Source organism: Schistocerca serialis, chromosome 7, assembly GCF_023864345.2.
Source record: "Schistocerca serialis cubense isolate TAMUIC-IGC-003099 chromosome 7, iqSchSeri2.2, whole genome shotgun sequence".
Taxonomy (NCBI): domain Eukaryota; kingdom Metazoa; phylum Arthropoda; class Insecta; order Orthoptera; family Acrididae; genus Schistocerca; species Schistocerca serialis.
The window spans coordinates 129,327,606-129,350,741 of NC_064644.1; the positions used below are offsets into that span (position 1 = coordinate 129,327,606).

Genomic DNA, 23,136 nt, shown 5'->3' on the forward strand with positions numbered 1-23,136 from the left:
AGAGGACACATCATATTAGGTGTGAACTTGACTCTAATGCTTACTTCTTATTTATTTGCCGCACCTTCTGTTTGCAGCTCTCTCACCTAGGAACTCAAAATTGTGAGACATGACTTCAGTTGCACATGAACGAGCTAATTTCAACAAGACAATGGCGAAACAGGCTGATAAATTTGAGCACCTTAACAGTGAAAAAGGAAGTGTTGGCTATAGTAGCATTTGCTGCACTGTCATCAACTTCACCAACAAGGAACTTGATGAAGCCACCATTTTGGTTCTCAATAAAGGACTGACTTTGCTCCAGCTCCATAAAAACTACCACTGGCTGAGATTATCAGTGATGCAGAACAGGTGTTGTGGTATCTTCCTCAAGAAGCAGCAGATGAGATCAGGCTTGCTATGAGCCAGATTTTAGCGACAGACAAGTCCCTTAAGTCCAAAATGGACAGAGTGGTGTGGTGGAACAAGGACTGAAATTGTTGGAGAAGGATGAAGAGTTAATTGTCCTGCAAACTGACAGAGGAATGCTATGGTTATCATCAGTACTGCAGGTTATCGGATCCCACATTTTCACTTGGTAGGAAGACATGAGTGCTAATTTAAGCCAAGAGCACGTAGGCTATTGAGGTTATATGGTCTGTCTAAATTACACAAAGATGCCATCTGGAGACATCATATTAATAACTCAGAAATACTTGTTCATATCATAGCAATGGGAAGTCTAGTTGTAATATCAACAATATTATGAAAATAATATATTGCTACTCACCATAAAGATGGCATATTGAGTTGCAGAGAGGCACAAAAAAAAACTGTTAATCAATGAGCTTTCAGCCAGGGCCTTCTTCAGAAAAGGAAACACACACATCCTTTGGGGAAAAACAGGTACAAAGGAGTGCCCCATTCATAACCCAATACCACTCTGGACTGGAACAACTGAACAACATTCTTTGTCAGGGCTTTGATTTTCTATTTCCATGCCCTGATGTGAGGGACATCCTACCTAAGATCCTTCCCACCCCTCCTAAAGCGGTGTTCCATTTCCCACCCAACCTTCACAACATCCCAGTCCATCCATATGCCACACCTAATCCCAACCCCTTTCCACATTCATTGTATCAATGTAGAAAACCCAGTTGCAAGATCTGACCAAACCACCAACCTACCACTTCCTATTTCAGTCCTGTTACAGGCTTATCCTACCAATCATAATCTGGGGCACCTCTGAAATCAGCCCTGACATACACCAGCTCTGACGCAATTGCGGCACAGCTTTCTATACTGGTATGACTACCAATCAGCTGTCCACCAGGTTGAATGACTACTGCCAAGCTGTACCAAAGAGCAGAGTGAACCACCCTCTGGCACATCATGCAGCTGAGCATAACACTCTTGATTTTAATGGCTGCTTCACAACCTAGACCGTTTGTATCCTCCCCTCCATTACCAACTTCTTGAACTGCACAGATAGGAGTTATCATTACAATGTATTCTCCACTCTGAAATTATCCTGGCCTCAAGACCCCCCACCTAACAGTTTTTGCCCTTCTGTTGCATCATCTCCTCCCAATGCATGTCCCCTCACATTGTGTGCTGCTCTGTCAACACACCCACTAATCATTCCCCTTCCCTTCTCCTCTCATTTTCCACTCTCGATCCCCCCCCCCTCCCCCCTCCACCCTTCCCTCACCACAGACTCCTGATGCTATGACTGGCAGCTTTGTCCTGCTGCTCTGTAGTCCTTGAATTCTCAGCGAGACAGTGCTCTTCTTCCCCCTCCCCCCCCCCCCCCTCCCCTGCCAATACCATCATATCTCTCCCCCTTCCCACTCCATTCTGCATTGCTGCTTCCATTCAACATGAGACTTGCATTCTGGCTGCAGCAAGCAGAGACAGTGGTCACATGTGTGTGATGTGCCTGCTTTTGTGAATGTGTGTGTTTGCTTTTCTGAAGGAGGTCTTGTTCGAAAGCTCAATTTGTAGCAGTATTTGCATTTTGCCTATCTGCATCTCAACATGTCATCAGCATGCCAGTTTTACAGTGATTAGCAGTCTTTCCTTTTCATAATAATGTTGACATCATAAAGCAGATGAGGATAGGCTGAAACGAAGTCATGGTCAACCTCGACACAGACTCCCTGTTCACAAAGGTACCAGTGGAAATACATTAAAATTGTTCGTCACTCATTCTTCCCTGAAATTTTGAAATTATTTTGGCACACTTTAAAGACTACTTACTTTTTTTAGGGTGGAAATTGATGTGATTAGACAGCCATGGGTACACCATTGTCAGCAGCCATAGCTAAATTTTTTGTGGAAGATTTTGAATAACGACTGTTGAACAGTGCTCCTTTCCGTCCATCCTGCGTCATCAGTATGTAGGTGATATGTTTTTAATCTGGCCACATGTCAGTGAGACGCTGCATCAGTTTGTTGACCATTTGAATGATGTACATCCTAACATAAGCTTTACTGTGAAATTGGAGAAGCACACAAAGTTAACATTCCTGGATACTTTTTTCAAACGATGGATGACTTGGCCATTCTGTGTACAGAAAACTGACACATACAGACCTGTATCTCAATGAACTAGCTTTTGCCATCCTCTCAGAAGAGAGCTATGCTGAGCACCTTACTACACAGAGTTAGTATTATTTCAGATAAAGACCTCTTCTTCTCTGTGATTAACTATCTGATGAGTATTCTGTCCGTGATATTAGCTCAGTGCTGTCAAGGAAACCAAGACACAACACTGTTAAAACAATGCAAGAGGACCAATACATAGTGCAGCTTCCATTCTGTGGGGCAACAAATAGTAAGATATGTTGAGTCCTAAACAGGCAAGAAGTCAGATCAGTCTTTCAGTCACCAAGGAAAATTAAAGGTATCTCAGCCTGAGAATGCCAGGAATTTAAAATATCCTTTGTGAGTGCGGCAAAAGTTTTGTGGGCCAGTCTATCATCATCATCACCTTAAATACAGTTATATGGAAAACTCAATGGCAGCCAAGCACAACCTGTTAAACATACAAGAATACTTGGGATGCTGTGCTCATGGAAGCAGTTGAAAGTAGACAATGTGACAACAAGTTCAATAGAGACATTAGCAGTGAAGGCTGAATTGGCTTGTCTGTACCAGAACTGGATGTCCACTGAGTGGTGGCAGGTTGCCTTTTCAGGTACTCCATCAAACAGATGGTCGTTGCTGTGTAGGGTGTGAAACTTCTGAAAGAAAACACCCTGTAACAACCGTTGGAAGAGTCCAGGCCAGATGAGGGGAATTATGGTCTGGGGAATGTTTCTTTAGCTTTCCCTGGGTAATCTCATCATTCTAGGAGGCACAGTGGATCAACACAAGTATGCATCTTTTTTTGTGGATCATGTCCACCCCTACATGGAGTTTACAATGTAATTGAATAGATTAAAAAATCTACTTACCAAGTGGCGGCAGAACACACACATTAAAGGAGGTTATAATTAGGCAAACTTTCAGAGCCAGTGGTTCATTCTTCAGGCAGAAGAGTTGAAGAGGAAGGAAGAGGGGTAAAGGAAAAGGACTGCATAGGTCTAGGACAAGGTGTTTACAATGTAATTGAATAGATTAAAAAATCTATTTACCAAGTGGCGGCAGAACACACACATTAAAGGAGGTTATAATTAGGCAAACTTTCAGAGCCAGTGGTTCATTCTTCAGGCAGAAGAGTTGAAGGGGAAGGAAGAGGGGTAAAGGAAAAGGACTGCATAGGTCTAGGACAAGGTGTAGATTTTGGAAAAGTTGCCCAGAATAACAGGTAAAAGGTCCTAGATCCAATATTGTTCTAAGTGTCTGATGTGTAAAGCATTAAACCCAATTGAGAATCTGTGGGACCACCACAATCAGGCTGTTTGCACCATGAATCCCCAAACGAATAATGTCATGCAGTAGGCCACAGGACTGGAATCAGTATGGCTGCACATCTCTGACAGTACCTTCCAAAACCCCATTGTCTCTCTTCCTGCATATCTCATATTGGTCTGTGTTGTCTCTGGTGCAGAGTGCCCTAACTTTGGCACCCTCCTTCTTTGAACTAGTATGTTATTGTGTGAACTTTCAATGCATAACATGTTCAACTGCCACATTTGTTATATGTACGAATGACCAATAAATGTGTATTCACTATTAAGTGTGTTATATCTCAAGTAACCTTCCGTGATAACCACAGTGGTGACCCCAACACCGTCAACATCTCTTGCAGCATTATTTGTGCTTGTTTTCATCATTCATTAACATCATGTGCCGGACTGCATTGTTTCCGCTACAGTGGATCTACCTATGACTTTCGGAGCAAGAGTAACAGGCCCCATCAACTCTGCTAATTGCAACCACGAGTGGACAAGTGTACCTCGTTTGAACTTGGTTAAAAGTGAACAGTTATTTATGCCCAGTCATGCCAGCAGTATCTAACCTTACCCACCTCAACACGGCCACTGTTCAGTGTGGCAGTACAATGGCCACAATATGGACAGTGCCCACCACATAACCATAACTTAGAGGACCTTTCAGTTAAAGACATTGTGGTTCATCCTTCATGTTCATTATTACCTTCGGGATCGCTTGATGTACCTGCAAATTTTCAGAACTGTGAATCGAACATGTCTATACATGGGATAGCACATACTCATTTACATAGTGTTGCAGCACCCCCACCCCTGCACACCGTTTCGGTGGTGCCAGTCGCCTCGACAGCGCTATTTTCGACAACCGTCGCACTGTGATTGCACCACGTTCGCCTTCCACTCACTTTCATAATGGCGCCAGCCATTCCATCCACACCAGTTACTGAGTCTGCCACCCCCACGGCTCCACCATACCCACACCCTGCCCACTGTTGCTACAGCACCAGCTGATACACTCGTGTCGGGCTCCTCGTCAGGCTTGCTGGTTGGACACACCTCGCCAATTTATACCCATGTTGCCTCCTCCGCCCACTCTGTATCATGTGCTGCTTGTGGCCACCACCCCACCCAGACCTCTGGGGACGCACCACTCACCTCTACTGCACTTTTGGTGTCGGAGGCATCCTGCTCTGCCCACACCTATCTCCATCTGCTGGTGCTGCCTCAACATGTGCTACCAGGCAGGTTCCCTATGCTACCTGCATTGCAAAAAGACAATCCAAAAACTTGGTTTGCCTTAGTGGACCACCTCCTGGTCATCCACAGTACTTCTGATGATGGTTCCCATTTTGTCTGCCTGATGAGAAATCTCCAGGCACATACGGACCATATCAGCAACTTGCTCCTCTCATCAACTGCCTGACATAAATATTCAACCACTAAATCACTGCTTATCAAGCGCCTTTCTCACCCTCTGGCAGAGGCTATCCATCTCATTATTCATGAGGAACATCGTGAAGACTGCACCCCTTCACAACTTTGGCAGTGTCTACGTGCTTTAATCAATGACCAAGCATTGTCTGACACTGCACTTTGGACGATGTGGATGGTCAAAACACCTTCAGATCTGCAGCTTCATCTACTGTCACACGTCGCTGACTCACTCGAGATTTGATTGTGCATGGCGGATCAGGCTTCACTATTATTCATCACATGTCACTGCCTGTCACGAATGACATCTCCACCATCCTCAGTTGGCACAACTGTGCCACTGGTTCCATGCTCGGTTAGGAGATGCTGGCACTCTCACCTCAGCGCTGCTGCAGCCTGTCAGTAGCTGCCACCTAGCAGCCTATGGGATGTGCTGCCAACGGGTTCTCAACAGCAGCTGACCTTGTTCGAGCAGTGGCCCGATAGGCTTCTGGCCCCACCGCAGTCAGTCAAAACCCCCACCCGCACCGTGGCAGCAGGCCAACCGGTTTACCCACTGTGCTGGTTCCATGCTACTTATGGGGACACCGCCCACAACTGCCCTGTGTCGTGTACCTACCCAAACGAGACTGGTGGCCATGTTTAGGTACCATGTCCCACCACATACCTTCACAGCACCTATCTTCTGATGCTGCACCACCTGCTTCCGCGACATGACACCTCTATGCCACAGATATCTCGACCAGCATCCACTTTCTCGTCAACACTGTCTCTGACGTTAGCGTCATCCCGGCCAAGCATGCTGTCGATGTGCTATCCCCCTCTACCCTCTCCTTGATTGCCACCAACTGTTCTCCCATTGTGGTCCAAGGCTCCATCAAGATGTCACTTCACCGCCCACCAGTTCACACCTTCCCTTGGACCTCCCAACGTGGATGAACCCCTGATCAGGTTGGATCTTCTACACCATTACGAACTTTCACCAGACCTGCAGGCCGCTACTCTCTGATAAGTGTCTGGCGCTATAGTTCCATGCACACTCAAGTTCAGCACCACTTCACTCTCCACCTCCTTGGCTACACTTTCCACGTGTGCTTCCCTGGTAGAGTGCATAACCACACGGCTCTCTGATTGGCAAACTCCACACCCAGGATGATCTCTGCCTCTGCTAAATTGTCACATGCAGAGCGTACGATACATCACCTATCTGCAGCCCCACAGTGAGTCGGCCCAGCACATGCCCCTACAGAGTCTTCTCGCCAACCTGCTCCAGTGTCAAGCCCTCCACCACCTGCTGTTTTTTTCACATCACCTCAGCCGAATTTCCAAGGCACGGCTGCATGCATCTCTTCTGATCCTTCGCGCCACTTCACTCCTGGATCGAGCCTTCCATCACCAGCTGCAGCCTATGCCCTGCCTACATTGTCCCAGTCCATCAAGGTCATTGAACCATTGTTGCCTTTGGATATCTTCATGACCCCTCATGCCGACTTCCCTATGTGATTATCGGCTATTAGTAATGGCTTTTGCCATGAGATTCGCACCAGCGATGGCCCATCTGTTCATCACAAGGTCAGCCACCTTAATGCTTCCAAACTTCTGCGCACCAAGGAGATCGTTCAGGACCTGTTGGCTTTGAGCGTCCTCTGCCTGTCCGATAGCAACTGGTCTTCCCCTATTCACCTTGTTCCTAAAAATGGCGACACCTTATGCATGTGTGGGGACTACAAGTCCCTTAATGCTCACCCGATTATTCATATCTATCCCATACCACATATCCAAGATTTCACACAATTGCTTCATGGTTCTCCCTTTTTCACCATATTGGATTGTTCTAATATGTATCACCAGATTCCTATGCATCCACTGGATATTCTGAAGATGGCCACCATCACACCCTTCGGCCTATTTGAATACTGTTACATGACTTATGTACTGAAAAATGAGGCGCAGACTTGGCAGCAGTTCATTGATTCCATTTTGCTCCCTCTGCCTTTCACCTACACTTACATAGACGATATCCTTGTCTTTTCTTCCTCCACTGAGGAGCATCAAGTTCAGTCTGATGCAAACTGTTTGGCCCTTGCTGCCAATGGCATGTTGATCAACCATGATAAATCTCAACCTTGTTCCACATCTGTTACCATCGTCGGCCATTACGTCTCTGCCGATGGCCTCCAACCCACAAGTTCTTGTGTCGAAATTGTACCTGAACTTCCTCTCCCTCGCCATTATGCTCAGATCCGTCATTTTCTGGGTATGACAAAACTTTTACCACTGCCATATTCCTCAAGCTGCCTCTGTCCAAATGGCCCTCACTGATCTCTTTCTAGCATAAACACGACTGGAAAATGGAAGATGGAGTGGACCCAACCAATGCTCAACACTTTTGGTAACCTTAAAACTGCCCTCGCAAAAGCTGTCACACTCGCCCACCCTGACCCTGAGGCCCATGTCTTGATCATGACTGATGCCAGTGACTCAGCTGTGGGGGCTGTTTTACAGCAGCACACTGCCTACTCCACCCAGCCCCTCCACTTCTTTTTCAAGAAACTGACTAAGAGCCAGTGCAAGTGGTCACCATTTGACTGTGAGCTACTCCTGTGTACGAGGCGATTAAACATTTTCATAGTGACCTTGAGCGATGACCCATGATGATCTATACTGATCACAAACCACTTATGGACACTAGTCATAATCCAGCTAAGGGCTTTCCACCCAGGCGTTTCTGCCATATGGACTATACCTGTCAGCACTCTTCCAATGCATGCTATATCTGCGGCACGGAGAACGTTGTGGCAGACTACCTTCCCTGCATCTGTGTGCTAACTGCACCACTGAGTCTGGAGGAACTCCCCCGACTACAAGCCGTCATCAATGATATACAGGGAATCAAATCAGCGAATAAAATCAGACAACAGCTCATATCTCTCTATCCACCCCCATACACTACCTGTTTTATTGGTCCCTGTCCTTTGTGACACCTCTTCAGGCACATTTCACCACCTGGTCCCTGCAACCCTTTGCCATAGAGTCTTTACCTCCTTGCATGGCTTAGCTCACCCTGGACCATGAGCTACGATGCAGCTGGTTACAGTGCACTTCGTCTGGCCTGGCGTCAAGCAAGACTGTCGCACTTGTAGCCGTGTGTGCATTCTGTGCCAGTACAACAAGGTCAGCAGGCACACTCAGCTTCCTCCAGGCAAGTTTGCCATCCTGAAGGTGCGTTTCGAGCACATCCATATCGATGTTGTTGGTCCCATTCCCCATCCCAGGGCTACTGATATATCGTATTGATCATTGACTGTGTCACCTGCTGGGTTGATCCCAGTCTCCCTTTGTCTCGGTGTGGGTTACTCACTTCTGCTGTCCCCTGTTTCTCACCACCAACCAGAGATGTCAATTTGAGTCCGTACTCTTTAGACAACTCTGTGGTGTTGCCATGTTTCGTACCACAGCATACCACCCGCAGTCGAACAGTATCATCGAGCGGTGGCACCAAACACTCAAGGCGAGCCTCTCCTTCTCCCCAATGAATTCACCGAGGATTCACCTTCTTCCACATCTGAGGATCTCCCCATCCAGGGTCAGCATGTCTGCATGCATGTCATGCACCTCTGCACCCTCTCTGCCCCCCACCCTACACCCCCCCCCCTCCCCGACCACCTGTGTTCGACCATAAGGATGTAGGATGTAGCTACACGTGACTTTCTTATGCTGCAGGACGACACTGTGCGGTCAGCCCTTCAGTGACCCTATTCGGGCCCTCACCATGTGCTAAGTCACAGTACCAACACATTCGTCATCCACCTCCACAGACGGCCACAGACAGTCTCAGGTAATAGGCTTAAATCGGTGTGGTCCTGTAACGATGACCTACCCCCCAATGCATCCGTCCTGCCTTCAGCCAATTCATCTCCATCCACTGTCACCTCTCACATGCAGCTGTGGGAACCACTAGGCTGCAGCTCCACCAACAACGCTGCCCCCACTTCCTCCGCCAGCTGCCACCTACATCCGCCGCATTGGCACCAAGATTACAACTTCATCTCTTGAGCCTTCTCTCTGCTGTGCTCTGCACTACTGTGAGGAGGGGATGGAGGGGTGGGGGAGGGGTCTCTGTGGCATCTCTGGCACAGGGTGCCCTATCTTTGGCACCTTCCTTCTTTGAACTAGAATGTTCTCGCGTGAACTTTTGGTGTGTAACATGTTCAACTCCCACATTTGTTGTATGTGTGAGTGAGTGACCAGTAACTGTGTATTCAGTATTAAGTGTGTTATCTCTCAACTAATCATCCATGATAACTGATAGTCCGTTTATCTGTATAGTTTAGTTTTCCATGATCTTTAGTATTGACAGGGACTGTGATTTTTGTGTGCAGTTGCAAGCCAAGTTGGTGACACTTCGCTGTCAGTTCCAGGCGGTGATGGCCTTGGTTACACAGCTTGAGGCTGCAGTGGATGGGCACCACTGTTGTGGGCTAGCTGTGGGGATCCATCAGATGTCCAGCATGTCTGAGTCTTCCATTTGGTCCGCACCGGTGGCCAGCCCAGTTATTGCTCGCACTGAGGTTGACTCCTCACCTGTGGTCAAGTGGGAGTCCACCCCGGGGCATAGCAGGTGACGAAAGACTTCCCAGGCAGTTGCATGTAAGGCCTCCCTGGTTTGTCTGGCAAAGAGGTTCCATGTGCTGTCTGTGACTGACACTGTTGCTGAGCCAGATGCTGTCGCCTGTCCTGTTTCAGAGGAAACCTCTCAGCCTGCAAAATCCAGACAATCACAGAGGGTGGGATTATTGATAGTTGGGAGCTTCAGCATTAGGTGCGTTATGGGGTCTCTTAGGGAAATGGCTGCCAAGTATGGAAAGAAAACCAATGTGCACTTCATCTGCATACCGGGTGAAGTCATTCCAGATATGGAATGGGTCCTTACGGATGCCATGAAGAGCACAGGGTGCAGCCAACAACAAGTAGTTCCTCACGTTGAAATCAATTATGTATGTCACTTTAGATCAGAAGAGATTCTCTCTGGTTTCAAGTGGCTGACAGAAGTGGTAAAGGCTGCCAGTCTTGCTTGCAAGATGAAAGCAGAGCTGACCATTTGCAGCGTAGTCGACAGGACCAATTGCATACCTCTGGTACAGAGCCAAGTGGAGGATCTGAATCAAAGGCTCAGATGGTTCTGTGACCATGTAGGCTGCAGATTCCTTGACTTGCGCCAAAGAGTGGTTGGGTTTCAGGTTCCGCTGAATAGATCAGGTGTCCACTATTCGCAGGATGCAGCTACACTGGTAGCAGTGGCTGTGTGTCATGGACTGGGTGGTTTTTTAGGTTAGAGGGTCTCAGGAAATCACAAGAAGGGCTTCAGTCACAAAGGTTGCAGGCTGAACACAGGAAGGACGTAGATCAGGAACCATCAGTATAACAATTGTAAATTGTTGTATCTGTGTTGGGAAAGTACCAGAGCTCCAAGTACTAATAGATAGCTCTGATGCTCAAATTGGTATAGCCATTGAAAGCTGGCTAAAGCTGCAGATAAGATCAGCCAAAATTTTTACAAAGAACCTAACGGTGTTCCAAAAGGATAAACTAAACATGGTTGGTGGTTGCATGTTTGTTGCTGTTAGAAGTTTATCTTGTTGCAAAATTGAAGTAGATAGTTCCTGTGAATTAGTTTGGGCAGAGGTCATTGTTGGCAACTGGAATAAAATAATAATTGGATCCTTTTACTGACCTCCCAATGCAGATGATACAGTTGCTGAAAGGTTCAAAGAAAACTTGAGTTTGATTTCAAACATGTACCCGACTCATATGATTATAGTTAGTGATGACTTTAATTTACCCTCGATATGTTGGCAAAAATACATGTTTAATTCTGGAGGTAAACATAAAAAAATCTCTGAAAATTATTTCAAGATTCTAGTTCATGAGCCCACATGAATAGTAAATGGTTGTGAAAACACACTTGACCTCTTAGCAACAAATAATCCTGAGTTAATAATGAGAATCAAAACAGATACAGGGATTAGTGTGTACAGGGTTGTCGTAGTGAGACTGAATTTTGTAACCTTCAAATCCTCCAAAAATAAACCAAAAATATACCTATTCTAAAAAGAAAATAAAAATTCACTTGATGCCTTCCTGAGAGACAATCTCCACTCCTTCCTAATTAATAATATAGAGACCAGATGTGGCTTGAATTCAAAGAAATATTATCGGCAGCAATTGAGAGATTTATACTAAATAAATTAACAAATGACGGAGCTGATCCTCCTTGGTATGTAAAACAGATTAGAACACTGTTGCAGACACAAAATAACAGACATGCCAAATTTACACAGATGCAAAATCCCCCAGATTGGCAATCTTTTACAGAAGCTCAAAATTTAGTGTGGACTTCAATGTGAGATGCTTATAACAGTTTCCACAATGAAACTTTGTCTCAAAACCAAGCAGAAAATCCAAAGAGATTCTGATCACATGAGAAGTATGTTAGCGGCAAGAAATAATCAATGCCTTCTCTGCATGATAACAATGGAGATACCATCAAAGACAGTGCTGCCAAAGCAGAGTTACTAAACTCAGCCTCCAAAATGCCTTCACAATAGAAGATGAATTAAATATTCCAGAATTCGAATCAAGAACAGCTGCCAACATAAATAATGTAGAAGTAAATATCCTTGGAGTAGTGAAGCAACTTAAATCACTTAATAAAAGCAAGTCTTCTGGTCCAGACTGTGTACCAGTTAGGTTTCCTTTCAGAGCATGCTGATGCATTAGCTCCATACTTAACAATCATATACAACCATTCACCCACCCCCATTATCATTGATATGCAGCAGGATTTTGGAACACATATTGTGTTCAAACGTTATGAATTACCTCGAAGAAAATGGTCCATTGACATAAAGTCAACATGGGTTTAGAAAACATCATTCTTGTGAAACCCAACTAGCTCTTTATTCACATGAAGTGTGGAGTGCTATTGACAAGGGATTTCAGATCAATTCCATATTTATGGAATTCCATAAGGCTTTTGACACTGTACTACACAAGCGGCTTGTAGTGAAATTGCATGCTTATGGAATGTTATGTAACTAGATTCATGATTTTCTATCAGAGAGGTCACAGTTTGTAGTAATCGAAGGGAAGTCATTGAGTAAAACAGAAGTGATTTCTGGCGTTCCCTTAGGTAGTGTTATTGGCCCTTTGGTGTTCATTACATATATAAATGATTTGCGAGACAATCTGAGCAGTGTCTTAGTTTGTCTGCAGATGATGCTGTCGTTTATCGACTAATAAGATCATCAGAAGATCAAAACAAATTGCAAAATAATTTAGAAAATATATCTGAATGGTGAAAAAAATTGGCAGTGGACCCTAAATAAAGAAAAGTGTGGGGTCATCCACATGAGTGCTGAAAGGAATTCATTAAACTCACTTACATGATAAATCAGTCTAATCTAAAAGCCGTAAATTCAACTAAATACCTAGGTATTACAATTACGAACAACTTAAATTGGAAGGAACACATAGAAAATGTTGTCCACAAGGCTAACCAAAGACTGCGTTTTATTGGCAGGGCACTTAGAAAATGTAACAGATCCACTAAGGAGAAAGCCTACACTATGCTTGTCCATACTCTTTTAGAATACTGCTGTGTGGTGTGAGATCCTTACCAGATAGGGCTGACAGAGTACACTGAAAAAGTTCAAAGAAGGGCAGCACATTTTTTATTACTGTGAAATATGGGAGAGAGTGTCACAGAAATGATACACGATTTTGCTGGAAATCCGTAAAGAAAGGCGTTTCTCATTGCGACGGAATCTTCTCATGAAATTCCAGTCACCAACTTTCTCCTCTGAATGTGAAAATATTTTGTTGACACCAACCTACATAGGGAGAAACAATCACCATGATAAAATAAGGGAAATCAGAGCTCGTACAAAAAGATATAGGTGTTCATTCTTTCCGTGCGCTATACGATATTGGAATAATAAGGAATTGTGAAAGTGATTTAATGAACCCTCTGCCAGGTACTTAAATGTGATATGCAGAGCATCCATGTAGATGTAGAACCACAGGTCCACCTGCAAAATGTGTTTATTCAACCTTTTTAAAGATGGTCACATTAACATTACTGTACAGTGAAATTAATGATATAAAACTCTGAATAATAATTTAGCATAATAGCAATAATTACTTTTCTCTTACATTGTACCAACAGGATAGAGATAGAAGAGAGGGAACCAAGAAAAGAAAAAAAGGATTTACCAGCTGGTGAGGCAGTTCTCACCAACTACTGTATTCACTAAAGAGTAGTAGCCCCCTACCTACTCACTGTATTTACTTACAGAATTTTTTCAACTGCTGTTTTGTCAAAAACTGATATATTGAGCCTGTGGCTGTGTTCAAAATATAGGTTGACACTTACACAGAAGATTACAGCAACCAGCCACTTTTTATAAAATTATAGAAAGTGGTTGGTTGCTGTAATTTTCTGTGTAAGGTTTAACCTATATTTTTTCAAATGTATTAACAAAATTAATTTTTACAAATTTCCATAATGGTTCAGTGTCTTACTTTTTAATTCTTAAGCGTTTTATAGAGATTATATTTTGTTTTAAATTAGTAATATTCTTCAAGTAATACAATCTGCTAGATTTTTTGATACACCAGCTTAAATGCATTGTCATGGGCAATCTTGAAATAATTAAAAGGTGTACGTGTAAAAATATATGCATCTCTTTAGTCACTCTACTGGACTTTTCTGTGGTTTTGACTGACGCTTAATGTCATACTTTGGAACTAGTTCATCTCCCTTTACCCCCATTATGCCTTCTTTTCCTCTCTATAGTTATCTTTTTCATTGTCTGTTTTCCGATCTCATTTTTTTTTATCATATTAACAGAATCTTCCGTCGGTTCTTGGTAGAACAACATTATAATAATAAATGAAAAGCACCTGTTTGCTTTTGTTCTACAATTGTAGACCAAAAGCAAACAGGTGCTTTTCATTTATTATCATTTTTTTTCTTTAGTTTTTTTTCAATTAACACTGAAAATTCTGTTACTTCCCCAATAATATTTGTAAGTATTTCCCAAACATTCATTCTCAAAGATCAAAGATAGTAGATTTATTCCATAAGTTGTTTACTATGTCATCAAAACTCTGTATGTGACTGGGCTGCGTTTTTTACTGCAGTATGTGCAACATAATCAGCTAATGTCATTCATTACTCTCGTATACTGCCTTGTGGACAGTAGGTTGAAATCTTTATATGTTTGATTTTATAAATCATCATACATTCATAAACCTTCCTGGAATGAATCATGTTCCATTGTCCAACAATAATGCATTAAAAATCCCTCCATTATTAAAAAAGGCTATTTTCAATCTTTTCCACTGTTGTTCTTATAAACTTTTTTATTGGCTATAATTTTACATATTTAGGGTATGTATCCAGCTGTACAAGTGCATGTTTGCAGTCTCCCCTCCCTGTAGAGGTATGTAATGGCCCTAATAAATCAATTGCAATTGCTTCCTATGGATCATTGTGTCTTATGGATTGCATTAAACCTTTTGATGGAATGGTTGTTGCTTTCATGCTCTGATACTTGTCACCACCGAACAGTCTTTTCTTAACTCTTCTCCACAACTTATGTAAATATCAGATCGTGACCTCCCCTTCTCTCTTTCCCCCGTTTCTTTCACTGATCTTTCCTCTTGTTTCTTCCTTCTTTGTACCGGGGTTTTCCATGCAGAAATGTAGTGAGAAGGGGGCACATGTGTGTGTTGGTTCACAATACTGTAGTGCTGTGAGGGAGCATCACTCGTGCCTCTTGTTTGAGAAGAGTGATGACTGAAGTACGAACATTTCTCAAAAAAAAAAAAAAAAAAAAAAAACCCTGGTGTGTGCTCTCTTTTCTTTAAAAACTATAAATAGTAGCGTAGCTAGTATTATCTATTGTTCTACTAAACTGAATGAGTGCGACACCATTGATGAAGTTTCAACCTCAAAAGAAGCTTATTAATACCAATTAGCTGAAATAAAAAAAACTCATCCAATCCAGAAGCCACTGACTGTTAGAGTAATTAGTCTCTGATATGTGTGTAGTGGTCATTGATACTTAAAAGATCGTTTCAGTAATTCTGTCACTGTTTGTTTATGAGTTGCTAAGTAATGTATCAACAAGCTGACTATGCAATGATTAATATTTGTCATATCCTGACAGCAAATCGCTTCTTGCTTGCTTTAAGCATCAAGACGATTACTATGCCACTCATATAAGTCTCTGATAGTTATTATCAAGCTAATCTCTGTAAATTGTGGTTAATGTTACTGATTCCTACATGTGATGATAATGCCTGATATCCAACCGTGTATCTTAAACTTCGCGCCAATATTCGAGAATTCGCACGTGATTTGTTTGCACCAAAGTCGGGCCATGGTTCCCTAGAATAATTTTTAAATCAACTCCAGGCTGTAAATTAACAATTCTATGCCCATTCATGAAAGGTACAGGAGATCCGCACTCGACGACTACTTGATCATGCACTCGAACAACCTCGAAGTTTTTGTTCTTACAAAGAGAAAACATATCATGGATAATGCAACAAGGTGATTTGCTTTTTCAAAACATATTTATATCTATCTCATTAAAACTAACTACCTATTAAATGTTGTACATAATTAAATTCTTTACTCTGCAAATAATCAATAAAATTTAGAAATGAATTACAGGTATAAAAACTCTCAAGTTGATATGACGTCATGGATCACTACTTGTTTTGACTCCCCTACACTCACGTGACGCAAAGTAGATCCGACTATATTTGACATACTCATGTAATGCTACAACATTTTATTGTAATTTTGCTTCTAAACATCTTGAAAAGAGCAGCACTTCAAGGACAAGGTCATTTTATTGACAACTTGAGTGACAGCTATTTCATCAGTGTAGGAGCATATGCAATCAAATAAAACACACATCACAGTAAAGAGACCCAACAGTTGCATCAATCCACAGTGTACCCCTCGTCTGGTGGCAATACAGGCCTGTATTCTCACATGCATTCAATCAGAAAGGTGCTGAATGGCATACGGTGATGATTGTCCCAAGCATCTTTCAACTTTTGTTGCTCTTTGGTGGTGGTTCTTGTAGGCTGTGTAGAATGCGTAAGTTCCTACTTCATCATGTCCCATTAATATAATTTTGGTGGGAGGTCTAGTGATCTTGCTGGCCAGGGCAGTTGTTGTACACCATGAAGAGTGTTCTGCAGCCATATGTGAACATGGATTGTCATTCTGAAAAAGCATATCTTCTTCCTGTTACAGAACTGACGGTATCATGGGAATAACAGCCAGTGTAATGTTGTGGATACTGTTTACTTTCCCTGGAGAAACACCAAATGTGAACACATGTTGTCATTCCCCCCTCCCCTGTACTTTCAAGCATGGGATGGGACCTGGGTTTTGTGGACCAATGCACACATACCAACAGAACCTGCTCTCATCAATGAGGTCAACAGAGAGACATTCCACTCTCCAGTCAACTCTCTCACAACAACAAAGTAGCCATGTGTGGCAGTATTGTGGTGTCACTTGTAGCCTGGTCAGATGCACAGGTAATCTTAATCCTGCTGCAAACAGATAGTTCCCAATGGTACCTGATGACACAGTAGGTGGAACATGGGCCCAGCTTTCATTGTTGTGTGATGTTTTGTCGACCACCATTGCTTGCACAGTCCATCCATCTCAACAAGCATCTGTACGACATGGGTGTCCAGAATCTAGTCCATAGGTGTGGATACATTCCACTGACCACTGTTGATAGCAGGGACACACCTCCAATGTACAACAATCTGTTGACATGTATGTCCAACTTCCCACAGGCCCATGACACAATCCCTTCAATTGGCAGAAACATCTCAGTAGGAGTATGTACTCATCAGCGGAGCATGGTTGTACACTACTATTAACATTGCAAACACTGTTCACCTCTAGCACAGTTACTGCCTGCGGAGTCAGAACAGAGGGCACTCAGTCAGTGCCATCTGATTGTCAATGAGGGTGACAAATGAATAACTAACACTACAGCACCTTAGTATGCACACAGTCCTTGAGGGTGTTGGAGTTTTTTTTTTCTGACACTGTATTTTTGAAGTGCATAAAGACAATAACTTCCATGATTTAATCAGTTTATCAACATGCTGTCTGGGAAACACAGATTCCATTCCTCGTTATCAAAAGATTTTCTCATAAATAACAAACATACATTAATGGTATGACACTGCTTTATTTTTGGAAAATAATTCAAGTTGTGATGGTGTCTACTTTTTCTAAAATTTGCATCCTCAATCTGTATATATAAATTTTCTCATTAATTGTTCATCTTTCACACCCTCTGAGTAAAATAATTCTGAGTGATCACTACTGCATCCTGTACATATCTTTTCTCTTCCTTTGAGTCATACTGATAAAGAATCTGCTCTTATATTATCTTTATCCTTAATGTACTGGATTTCAACACCAAATTTTTGTGAAAATGAGGCACACCTAGTCAGTTTAAAGTGCTTCAGTCTACAATGTTGTGAGAAGCAGATGAGAGGCAGAGCTCTATGATCAGTGGATACTAGTGTTTTGTGTCCCAGTATATATCCTTCACATTTCTGAAATCCATGTCTTATAGGGAGCGCTTCTAGGTCTGATATACGATAATGTTTTTCATGTTTATGAAAATTCTGTTACCAAATGCAACTGTTTTATGAATTATTCCTTTTTCTGTTTCTACCATATATATATTTGAAGTCTTTTGCTCGTGTATGTCTGTATATGTGAGCTAATTTTAGAAACTGCTGTAGGGACTTGTGTTCAGTTTTGAGTAATAGATACATTGATTTGTGAGGAAGGTTTTTGTATATAATTTATAAATATTTTTAACAAAGTGTATGAGTTACGATGAATTAAATTTAAGTTGTGAAAAAAATGGAATTGTCACCTAGTGAACAGCCAACTTAACTTGAGAGAGCAGCAGTGGCTCGAGAACACAGCCAGGAGGATCTAACTTGCATCTAGTGTTATAGTTTGGTAGCAGAGCATATGGCTGGAAACTGAAAGGTTCTGGGGTCTCGCTGCCTTTTAATCTAACATTTGCCTCTCAGTAATGCGAAGAAATGCATTTTGAGACGGCAATATCAGACTGCCAATTTCTGTTTCCCTCAGATTAGGAATCACAATTCACAACCTTAATTCATTGCAACTTCTTCAAAGATTGGGCAGTGAATCAATCAACTTTGAAATATTGTAATAAGTATGACCAGTGAGGGAAATAAAACCATCTCATCAGCTTTGATGTGAGACATGCAATTTGAAATAATCAAATATTTTTAACCAATAATTTATCTGCAATCATTTAAGAGCAGTTATGTGAATCCAAAATATATGGTGCTTTATTTTGTTGTGCTACAAGTAAAACATTTTCCAAAAAACTACCTCAGTGACTTTGCTTCATTTACATACAGTATATTCTTTCAGCAGTGTAGCAGATGATCAGATGATTCCTCTGTCAGCTTCCTACCTACCTCGATCCAAACCTAGGTGTGCTCATGATTTTCCCATAAAGAGTCCACAAAGAATGAGTTTAAGCAATGCATCACAGTGTGCACAGTACTAAGCTTCACAAGAGGAGTGCTGCAATGCAAGCTAAACATGTACATCATTCCTGTTTCTTTTGTTTGTGCAACCTGAGTCAGCCACTCTCACTCTTTCACACACACAAACACACACACACACACACACACACACACACACACACACACACACACACACACACACACAATCTCCATACAATATTTACATTGGTTCCAGACATATTACTTATATCACAATGTGCTCTCTTCATTGGCATGAGACATCACTCCAAACGTCGACTCAGTATTGAACATAAAACACTCGTGCCTCGAGACAACTTTCCTGGCATTGTGTAAGTTATATGAAAGTGTTGAGAGTCATTTATTTAAAATTGTTCTCTGAAATTTATTCATAACTCTACACAGTGGCCTGCAAACAAAATATACTATGTCACAAAAATCACCTGGTCATAAATACTTAATGCTAAAAGTGTGAACCCAGGCCAGGTTGCTAGTTTCATATAAAATCTAAACAATCTAAGCACCACCTTAAATTACTTTTTATTCTTTGGAGGGGGGATATTTTTAATGGCTTTTAATTGCCCCAGGTCTGACTGTATTGTATTTTCATTAATTATATGGCCTAATAATGAAATTTCTGCTTTCACAAATTTCTTTCAGTTCATTCCATCCCTCTGAACTGTACTTAGTTTTGCAGTGATCGTGTCAATTAGAACTAGCTATTAAAATATTATCCATATACAGTGTTACTCTATTAAATATCTCTCCAAAAATAAATAAATAAGTAAACAAAATTAAAAAAATTGCAATAGCCTTCATAAACTCACAGACAGATAGATTTAACCCAAAAGGTACCACAATGCCCTGTTAACACTTTCCTTTGTACAAAAATGCTGTATATGGCCTAGTCTGTTTGGATAATTTAATATTGCAATAACCATATTTTACATCCCAAGATGATAGAAATAAAAAGCATGAAATTTTTGCAGAATTTTATCAATTGTGGCAGGTCTGTCATTATCCATCTTTACTACTTCATTTAACTTTCCAGCATCTGATACCATACTGGTGCCACCATTCTTTTTACCAGTTATTATTAAGGAATATTGAATCTACTGTTAGGTCTTTCATTTATACCCATTCCAGCATATTGTCCGTTGCCTTTTTTCCAAGTAAGGTTCATGAGGTTTTAATTCCAATTTACACTAAATCTGTTTTACTGGTCCTGGTGTGTTTGAAAATAGAGTGCTATTAGCCTTAAAATCTCTTCTAAAATGTGTCTTTGACTGTTAAGTACACCTCAGCTCCTTTTCCTTTCTATCTGCTAGTATTTCAATCTCTTTCAGATCTGTTCATATGACTCATTGTTGCAATATATCTCAAAGGTGACTGTGTCATTTCACTCTTTCATATTCATTTTCTAGGGAAATGGTACTTGCTTCAATTAATCACTCAACAAAATCAATCTCCATATCCCATGCACAGAAAAAAATCTGTTCCAAGTATGCTCAACTGTTTACTTCCCTGAAACAGGCCTTACAAACATACCCTCTGCAATCTTAAAAGAATCAGGGAGTACTCCATTCAAATCACTGCCCTTATTCAGTAAACACTTAACTAGGGTCCACCACTATATATGTGTGTGTGTGTGTGTGTGTGTGTGTGTGTGTGTGTGTGTGTGTGTGTGTATGTGCGTGTGTATGTGTGTGTGTGTATATATATATATATAATAGAAGGAAACATTCCACGTGGGAAAAATTATATATAAAAACAAAGATGAGGTGACTTACCGAACGAAAGCGCTGGCAGGTCGATAGACACACAAACAAACACAAACATACACACAAAATTCAAGCTTTCGCAACAAACTGTTGCCTCATCAGGAAAGAGGGAAGGAGAGGGGAAGACGAAAGGAAGTGCGTTTTAAGGGAGAGGGTAAGGAGTCATTCCAATCCCGGGAGCGGAAAGACTTACCTTAGGGGGAAAAAAGGACAGGTATACACTCGCACACACGCACATATCCATCCACACATACAGACACAAGCAGACATATTTAAAGACCAATATATATATATATATATATATATATATATATATATATATATATATATATATATATATATATATATATATATATATATATATATGTCTGCTTGTGTCTGTATGTGTGGATGGATATGTGCGTGTGTGCGAGTGTATACCTGTCCTTTTTTCCCCCTAAGGTAAGTCTTTCCGCTCCCGGGATTGGAATGACTCCTTACCCTCTCCCTTAAAACCCACTTCCTTTCGTCTTCCCCTCTCCTTCCCTCTTTCCTGATGAGGCAACAGTTTGTTGCGAAAGCTTGAATTTTGTGTGTATGTTTGTGTTTGTTTGTGTGTCTATCCATCTTTGTTTATATTGATATTGTGGGATCCTATACTTCTTACCATTCAACATTGGTCTTACCTTGTGTGACAAATCCTTATTAATTTTCTCCCTTGGAAAACTCATACTGATTTCCAGTCTTACAGTATGCTGTTGCAATTAAATGAAACAGTGCATAGGTTTCCTCTTCTTTTTATTTCTCATATTTACTATAGTCACTTATATAACATATCTTTTACCTATTCAGTATATTACCAAGATTGTCATACATAAATCCATATAGCTCTTCTTCTTCCTCTTTTCCTCATCACTAATTAAATCTTCATTATTTTAGTTACTATTACTACCCACTGTGTCATTACCACTACCATATAATACCTGTTTTATTAATTATTCTTTAACTGACAACAAGATAAGACACATTAATTATTTTCTGATATGTGATTATTTTTTCATGGCACCCTTGAATCACTCTTTATAAGATTTTTCGCAATGGACATCTAATGATGAATGAAAAGTTTACAGTGATGAAAATCCACTTGAATTAGAAACCATTACAAACAAGCAGACAGGTCGAACAGAGTTATTGATGACTCTGTAATGCTCTGTAATAACTTTAGCCCAAGTACAAGCCCAAACTAGAGCAATATTTGGCTTCCTGGTTGTTTATGTAACTATTTCTCTGAAGATTTCTGTAATTTTGAGTTATTGCCCATCGTAGTATGTGATTTCCATTTTCTTCCAGTCCTGTTCTGTTTATTCTGTTCATCTGATATCCCCTCCTGTATACTTTGAGTCAGGATTCCTTACTTTTTCATTTCCTGTCTGTTTGCCTCCTCTACTTTCCCAACAGATCTCAGTAAATCATCTATTTATTTTTAGAGGTTGGCAAAAGAAGTTCCCATTCTGTTATTGTCTGGGAAAGCTTGTTTTCCGATTCTGTTATTACTGATTCACAACCTAACTCCTCATTCATGTATTTAATCTTATTAATACAGTTGTGACAAAAATTCGCTCAAAGTGTTTTGTTGCATATCACCAGAACAGTATTCTTCAAAAAATGATACCATAAACTCCTCTTAAGAATTACATCTACATCTACATCTACATGATTACTCTGCAATTCACATTTAAGTGCTTGGCAGAGGGTTCATCGAACCACAATCATACTATCTCTCTACCATTCCACTCCCAAACAGTGCGCGGGAAAAACGAACACCTAAACCTTTCTGTTCGAACTCTGATTTCTCTTATTTTATTTTGATGATCATTCCTACCTATGTAGGTTGGGCTCAACAAAATATTTTCACATCCGGAAGAGAAAGTTGGTGACTGAAATGTCGTAAATAGATCTCGCCGCGACGAAAAACGTCTTTGCTTTAATGACTTCCATCCCAACTCACATATCATATCTGCCACACTCTCTCCCCTATTACGTGATAATACAAAATGAGCTGCCCTTTTTTTGCACCCTTTCAATGTCCTCTGTCAATCCCACCTGGTAAGGATCCCACACCGTGTAGCAATATTCTAACAGAGGACGAACGAGTGTAGTGTAAGCTGTCTCTTTAGTGGACTTGTTGCATCTTCTAAGTGTCCTGTCAATGAAACGCAACTTTTGGCTTGCCTTCCCCACAATATTATCTATGTGGTCTTTCCAACTGAAGTTGTTCGTAACTTTAACACCCAGGTACTTAGTTGAATTGACAGCCTTGAGAATTGTACTAGTTATCGAGTAATCGAATTCCAACGGATTTGTTTCAGAACTCATGTGGGTCACCTCACACTTTTCGTTATTTAGCATCAACTCCC

The 23,136-nt window shown here is 41.4% G+C and overlaps 1 protein-coding gene across 1 annotated transcript in view; it reads left to right on the forward strand.

The window, feature by feature from the left end:
- LOC126412926 (adenylate kinase 9-like) overlaps positions 1-23,136 on the forward strand; it is a 443,130-nt gene that overhangs the window by 177,751 nt on the left and 242,243 nt on the right. The gene's annotated exons all lie outside the window — the stretch shown is intronic.